Below are 8,620 nucleotides of genomic sequence, written 5' to 3' on the forward strand. Positions count from 1 at the left end.
AGTGATGTGTGGGTGAGTGTGTGTGTTGTGTGGTGTGTGTGTGTGATGTGTTGTGTGTGTGTTGTGTTGTGTGATGTGTGTTGTGTGTGTGGTGTGTGTGTCTGTGTGTGATGTGTGTGGGGGTGTGTGTGTGTGTGTGTCTGTGTTCGTCGCGTGTGCGTGTGTGCTGTGGCCCTGTTAGAGACGGAGGTGAAACTAACCTGTTTTCCCTCATAAATGAAAGGCCCTATGTTCCCTATGGTTCAGCCAGAGCCGAGTTGCCCTGGGACACTTCTATATGTCACAGTTGTTTTCAGTGGGTTCCCTGTGCCGTGGCTTGTGTGTGTGTGTGTGTGTGTGTGTGTGTGTGTTGTGTGTTTGTGTGGTGTGTGTTGTGTGTGTGTGTGTGTGTTTGTGTGTGTGTTTATGTGTTTGTCTGTCTCCCTTCAGCACAAAGACTCAGGTCATTGTGATGCTGCGCAGGATGACACACACACACTTCCCTGCAGGCTCTAAGACACACACCTTTTTATAATTGGCACCACACCACACACACACACACTGTCACGCCCTGACCGTAGAGAGCTTTTTATGTCTCTATTTTGGTTTGGTCAGGGTTGTATGTTGGCTGTGGGGCTCAATAGTCACAACAGTACACTCTGTCCAATTCCAAAAGTCTGCACAGGGATCCAGTACTCCTGAAGCTAACATCATGCACAGTATGATGACAATAACATCTTTATCTGCACATCTCACCCCACCATATTCCCTCTCGCCATTAAACACACAGTTGCAACATATTATATCAGTATTATCTTACATTTTATAGCTAAAGGCTGTCTCACTATTCACAAGTAGAGGGATGGAATGGAGGAGTTACTTAGTTGGTCTATGTGTCTATATATCAATATGTGGATATGTGTAATAACAAGGTAATGTGCCGGTTTGACATCTCTGTGATCGTGATTCTTAGCGGGCTCCAATGGGATTTGCAGCACAGTATACCTGCCAGCTTTAAAGAGGTGATTCGATATGGGGTTCAGCAAGCTAATCTGGAAAAGATTTTCCATCTAATGCTACCGATGCCACATTCTCAGGTTGACCCTTCCTAATAGGACATGTGTTACTGCCATTCACACACACACACACACATGCACGCACGCACACACAAACACACACACACACACACACACACATTGTAGCTCTATACTGAATGTGGATTGTGTTTGCAGGTCAAGTTCACCATAATCTTCCAACCCAAACCCACATGAGTGATCCACCTACTGAATAGCAAAATAATTGGACAGATCATTTCTCATACCAGATTAAAATGTCAGGTTGTAGATTAATGAGACTACTGCCTCTGTGTTCTGATGGTAATGTCTGTCTGTGTGGATTTAATCAAGTATAAATGTGGTTTGATATGTCTTAGTCATGGTGGTKGGATCCTATTTGATGCATGTGTTCCTGTGTGTCTCTGTGGATCAAATGGAACTGTCACGCTCTGACCTTAGAGAGCCTTTTTATTCTCTATTTTGGTTAGKTCAGGGTGTGACTAGGGTGGGTCCTCTAGTTTGTGTATTTCTATGTTGGCCTGGTATGGTTCCCAATCAGAGGCAGCTGTCTATCGTTGTCTCTGATTGGGGATCATATTTAGGCAGCCTTTTCCACCTGTTGTGTGTRGGATCTTGTTTTTGGATTGTAGCCTTTTTTGCACTACAAAGCGGCACGTTCGTTTTGTTACTCTTTCTTGTTTTGTGCCGGTTATCATAAATAAAAAATGATTAACCTACCCCACGCTGTATCTTGGTCCGACCATCCTTCCAACTACGAGCATTACAGGTCCTCTTTACTGATTGTCCAATAGTCTACCTACTAGTGTGTATGTTTTAGCAGACATCCAGTAGATACACATTCTCTTTCTCTTTCTCTCTCTTTCTCCCTCTCTCTCTCTCTTTCGGTCTCTCTTTTTCTCTTTCTGTCGCTCTCTCGCTTTTTATCTCTTTCTTTCTCTTTCTCTCCATCTCCATATTTGGTCTATTCAAGGGATAACAAGTTTAATCGAACAGCTAATCCAAGATGGCACCTGGGAAAACAGAGAAGGATTTAGCTGTGTTCAGCAGAGTAGAGAGGAATGTTCTGTAGGTCAGCACGCTGTCCTTTAGCTGCTTCAGTGTTAAAGAACTAGCAACCGTAAATACAGGAACCTGTTAACACATATGGAGATACTTGCTTCGGCTGGGTTTCATTTCAAAACATTGTCCCCTTCTCTATGGCCTCATTCACTCCCCTATTCAGTCAGCAAAATTCAGACAAAGGGACCCTTGGGCAATGAATCCAATAAAATTAACTTTACACAGGTTGTTTGTATTTCATTGCAAAAAAGTTCTCTGGTGCTCTGGATAGGTGGAAGAAATATGGCAGAATGAAATGGTTTGAACAGTTGCGTATTTGAAAACCACTCCATCTGAGCTGTTGTGTCAACAAGCAGAGTGTAGCGGTACCGTCGTGTGTTGCCGAAATAAAATTTGGGATTTATTTTTCTCGGGACGAGTCTTTTCTTTTTTGTCAATAAAACAGTGAGCGGATGAAGGGATGACCAGATAACCGCTGTTAATTCACCAAGCTGGTTATACAAGAGTTGAACTGCTGCCACGTTATGCAGCTCTAGGATGGGTGAACGAAGGGTTAACCAGGGCCTGCAACACCCCTCTGTGTGAAGCTGCCGCACAGGAGTTATGAGTTTATGTGTGTGTGTGTGTGTGTGTGTGTGTGTGTGTGTGTGTGTGTGTGTGTGTGTGTGAGAGAGAGAGTGAGAGTGTGTGTGTGTGAGTGTGTGTGTGTGTGTGTGTGTGAGTGTGTGTGTGTGAGAGTGTGTGTGTGTGTGTGTGAGAGTGTGTGTGTGTGTGTGTGTGTGTNTGTGTGTGTGTGTGTGTGTGTGTGTGTGTGTGTGTGTGTGTTCTATGTGAAGGCGTATCCGGAGGGATCAAACCTAAACCACAGGATATTTCTGACTTTGGGGGCAGGGAAGGAGAGAGGGAAGAGGGAGGAAAAGAATGAGAGAAAAAGAGGGTTAGTCTGGCTGCTGTGAAAAGGGAGGGAGAGAGCTAGTAAGGGAAGAAGCAAAAGAGAGCTGAACTAGAGGCAAAGAGAGAGAAAGAGACAGAAAGGGAGAGGAAGGCGGGAGAGGGAAGAGAGGAAAGGGAGAAATGGAGATGAAGAGGGTAAGTATGGGGTTGATGTGGAGGATTGAGAGATAGAGAGGTAAAGAAAGGGTGAGTCTAGAAGGAAGGAGAGAGATGTAGAGAGATAGAGGGAGGAGGTTGAGTTGAGAGAGAGAGAGAGAGATGTAGAGAGATATAGGGAGGAGGTTTAGTTGAGAGAGAGAGAGAGTCTATGTAGAGCAGCTGGCCAGCCTCCAGAACTCTGGTCTCTAACCAACCATGAAATTCCTGCTGCCGCCAATGAAACAAACGGCAGGAGGAAGCCTCACGCCCCGCAATGGGGGAGGGTGTGTGTGTTTGACCATAGAGGCCCAAGCGGAGGAGGCCGGGAGACAGATGAATGATGCAATCTATGGAAGAGAGGGAGAAGACGCGAGGGAGGAAGGAAGGGGGAGGAACGGATGGATGTAGATATACGAATGGAGAGGTAGTTGTGAAGTTTCGACTTTCTGGGAATGTGTTCAGATAGTAGAACTGCATGCTGGGAAAGAGTGAGAAGGTGACACCACCTGCTGCTGTGTTTATACTAAACCAGGAAACACTTGCTATCTGTCAACAACTGCGAGAGGACTTCATGAGAAAAAGGAACATGATGGACCCAAGTGCAAATGTTTTATTGTATCCCTGTCCCCAACATCTAGGCACTTGGATAGAACTTAAATGATTGGATAGTCCTTCAATCATTTTGACATTTCATTGGCAGTTACCTTAAAAATATATATAGARAGGAGTTGACATAATCCACCTACACATATCATCGATTACAATGTCCATGTATTTCGGTCACAACATAATGTCATAACCACACAAAAGTCTCCTCTAACCTCCCACACATTCTCAATGGTTAAGGTGGTTGGTATTTCATGCACTGACAAAGGTGCTATTTCTGAGAAGCACATACACTTGGTGTCTATCTCTCCTGAGGTGCTAAGAGCTGTATACAGTTACACTATAGAGCCACACAAAGACAGCTCAAGGAGAGACCGAGGGAGGAGAGCACTGTTGAACAGAGCCATTCTGAAWGTAAATTCACCATTGAATGCCATTCTATCTTTTCATCAATGAAAGGAAAGTTATTTCCGACTCAGTCGAGAAAAACATCGCTTTTCCGAAGGCTATAGAACTATTTATAGAGGGATGGATAGATATTGTGCTCCTAGCTTTATCAGTGTGTTCTTTATCCGTGTGCGGTTGTCTGTCACAAAGCACTCAGGGGAATGAAGGGCCAGATCTGGAATGACTCTGACTGTTTGTCTATTCATATTTATTAATGTCCCCACCCTCCTACATGTCACTCTCCAAACCAACTTTATCTGCACTCATAGCTTGAACTAAATAGAAGTTGCAATATATTGCAAAATCTCATTGAATGCCCCCGACTGCTTTGTGTTTCTTGCAAAAAACAAAAAGAGAAGAAGAAAAATAGAAGAAACATTGTCCTACTGTCCAACATCTGAATCATTGGGTTTATACATACTGATTGCAGGTCTACTTAATGAGTTGCAGCTATATTCTGGACAGCAGNACTTAATGAGTTGCAGCTATATTCTGGACAGCAGGTCTCTTATACACATCTAGATGTGTATAAGAGACAGGTGTGTGTGTGTGTGTGTGTGTGTGTGTGTGTGTGTGTCTGTACGTGCGTACATGTGTCCGTGCATGTGCGTGTATATGTGTGTGACAGATCTGGAATGGCCTGTGTGTATCCTGGCAGTTATAAGGCGTATCAGGGAGTCAGGGCCTTAGCCTTGACAGAGCCACAGAAACATTGTGCATTTTCAGTGACCTATCTGGCTCCAGTTCCATGGCTTACATACTGTAATTATGGGTAAAGATTAATTCACAAAAACAACTATAAGCCTCCCCCACATCTCCACAAGCTAAACAAAGACGGAATATAGAATTTTTAAGTCCACTATGTTCCGTATTTAAAGTGTTACTATTTGAACAGAATTACTGCAGGCTATTCAAGAGCCTTCATTAATAAGTTATTTCATAAAACAGAGTACACTTCTCAATGAGACAGAAGTGAGAGTCAACACAGAATGAATGCTGAGTTGGACAGAGTCGGGTCGGTCTGGCATTAGCCCCAGGGTGTGTGTGTGTGAGAGAGAGAGAGAGAGAGAGAGAGAGAGGGAGAGAGAGAGAGGCCAGTAGCCGCAGCTCCATGTAAGTTCTGGTCTTCACCGACAGCCTTTTAGTTCATCATCTGCTTGGATTATGACTCAACGTAGGCTACCAGGCAATTATGGAGAGGTCTTACGAGGACACAGTCTAACCTGCTCCAAATCAAAGTGTTTGCATGACCTCAGCTGACAAACCCTGCCTGAATTCCCTTTAGCCACTGAGTGTTTATGAGAATGTCCTCTAAAACCCCCGTCAGAAAATCAGTATTTCCAGGATGTGGGGGTTTGTTTTCTCCTCTCACACAGTGGATGTTTTGTCCCGTTGTTTGTGTACCACTCGACGCCAGCGGTGATATTTTGGTTGCATGGAGTAGATATCGCCTCTGTGCAGAGAAAAACATGGCCGAAATGCGGGGGGGGGGGGTCTGGTTAGAAGGTGTGCACTACATGGGAATAGGAATACTTTGAGATGCAACCGGTGTGTGTGCATACTTGCTGCGTGCGTCTGAGTGTGTGTGTGTGTTGTGTGTGTGTGTGTGTGTGTGTGTGTGTGTGTGTGTGTTGTGTGTGTGGTGTGGTGTGTGTGTGATGTGTGTGTGTGGTGTGTTGTGTGTGTGTGTGTGTGTGTGTGGGTGTGTGTGGTTCCGCACAGCAGCAGCAGAGGTGGTGGCTAGCCTCCAGGCCAGACTGAAAACCACAGCATCCTGGCCCTTAGTAGCGCACTAGCAGGATGACTCACCACCACCGGAAGAGGCTGAATGCTGCAGAAGTCATTATGGGGAATGTAAGGTATATGGATATTCCTCGGTCAATAAAAAACCACTGGCAGCTTCACAGGCCCCAGTGATTCCTCCTAAAAGTAGCTTAGCATAACCAACCTTGGAATGACAGACTACATTTTGGTAAACATGGGGCTGATTTGTGAGGGATGTGATGGGGTTCAAGTGGAATCAACTATCAAGGCTTCTGTTTTATTGCTCCTCAGGCAAAATGTCCAACTTTTACAATAATTAATAAAGAGAATACCAGGATCTCCAACTTCAAGTTCTGGGTGTGCAGGCTTTTGTTCCAGCCCAGCACAACACCCAAATTCAAAAATCAAGGTCCAGATGAAGAAGACTATAACTACAGTGTTGCACCTATCCAAGAGCTGCCTTACAGGGCTATAGTCCTCTGCAGAGGCAGGCTAGGCCTTTCAGGCCTGATGGCACGACATTGAAATACAATTAAATGGCACCACCATGTGGATACTGATTTTAAAAAAGGAATGTAATTCTCTAATCTCTGAATTCAAGGCTGGCCATTCAAAAGACATGTTTCTCAAAATGTTTTGTTTTTCTTCTGCATAAGACGAATGAAATGTCTTCAATTTGAAAAGATATTGAGCCACCCTGATCTGTATTATAGTCAATAATGATTTTGTCATGTTGATGTCTGTCAATTATATATATTTAGCCATTATCCTAAGAACTGATGCAGGGTCGTTTGCTCAGATGGGGGGGGGGGGGGATGTTATACAGGTATTAAGAACTGATCCCACATCAGCTGAAGTGGACCGAATCTATCCAATATGGCCGTGGTTAAAACGCATCTCTCGATATCGGGTGCAGATTTGACAGAAAATACTTTCGTTATGATGGATTTGTGAAGGGCTGTCATTTTACCAAGTTTACGGTAAGAGAGCTGGTTGAGATGCGTACACGTTCATTGCACATAGTTCACTGTTGCTTGCTGACCATAACATTGAAACACTGCAAGATAAAGTGTTTTATTGAAAAACAACCATCAATCGTTTTTCTGTCTTTGACTAGTTMGATTGTTGGCGTGGCTTTTTTCTAGCTAGCTAGTTTAGCTTGCTGCTAACTCACTTGTTTGCTATTAATTAAATGAACTAGCTAGCTAACGTTACAAGTATATGMCATTTCCCCGCGTACAATGTTTCGACGGCTAGCCAGTGAAAACAATAAGCAGCTGATTGTCAAACTCGTTTCTGATCTTACCTAACGTAGCTTTTTCCAACCGTCTAGCTAGCTAGCTAACCAGCCACCTAACTATATGGTTATCTAACTAGATAACCCCAAGCATAGGCCTAAACCATTATAGCTTGCTAGCTAACTAGCTGTGTGAATATCTAGATATAATTCATATGGTCACACTAATTGAGAAGTTACATGGTGGTCACTATTTTTTTTAAATAGTTCACTTCAGCCAGAAATTGATTGTTATTACGTTGCATGATTATTGATATGTTCTTGTAACATTTGTTTAACAACAGTATGCAGTGGTGTAAAGTACTTTTAAGTAAAAATACTTTAAAGTACTATTTAAGTCTTTTTTTTGGGGGGGGGGGTCTTAACCTTACTTTACTATTTACATTTTTGACAACTTTTACTTCACTACATTCCTAAAGACAATAATGAACTTTTTACTCCAATATTTTTCACTGACACCAAAAAGTACCAGTTATATTTTGAATGCTTAGCAGGACTGGAAAACGGTTCAGAGAAAATCCCTGGTCATCCCTACTGCTTCTAATCTGGAGGACTCAATAAACACACATGCTTCTTTTTAAATTATGTCTGAGTTGGAGTGTGCCCCTGGCTATCTGTAAATTWAAAAAACATGAACATTTGAGCAATTTAAAATGATTTATACTTTTACTTTTGATACTTAAGTATATTTTTACAATTGCATTTACTTTTGATAGTAAAGTATATTAGTGTCTGAATCCTGGYTTAGGAAGACCACCAAAAATTCTGACATTTTCATCCCTAACTACAAGATTTTCAGACAAGATAGAACGGCCAAAGGGGGCGGTGTTGCAATCTACTGCAAAGATTGCCTGCAGAGTTCTGTTTTACTATCCAGGTCTGTTCCCAAACAATTTGAACTTCTACTTTTAAAAATCCACCTCTCTAAAAACAAGTCTCTCACCGTCTCTATTTATATATATTTATCTTGTTTTGCCTTTCACCTCCTCTACTCACTTGCTCAACCATTGTATATAGACTTATTTTCACGTATAATATTGAACTGTATGTCTTAATGTTACTCCCATGATGTAACCATCTACCAAACCACTGAATTTTGATAATGTATGTGTCGCAAACTGCTAATATTGCTGTATTCCTTGGCCAGCGGTCGCAATGTAAATGAGAACGTACTGTTCTCCCAATTTGGCCCACCTACCCCTGGTTAACCATAAAGGTGAAATAAAATAAAAAAATAAAAAAATAAAAATATTTTTACAAACCAAAACACTTACAAAGTCTTACCTACTGCTAAAGTCTA

This window comes from Salvelinus sp. IW2-2015, unplaced genomic scaffold (genome assembly GCF_002910315.2).
Source record: "Salvelinus sp. IW2-2015 unplaced genomic scaffold, ASM291031v2 Un_scaffold2664, whole genome shotgun sequence".
NCBI classification, from domain to species: domain Eukaryota; kingdom Metazoa; phylum Chordata; class Actinopteri; order Salmoniformes; family Salmonidae; genus Salvelinus; species Salvelinus sp. IW2-2015.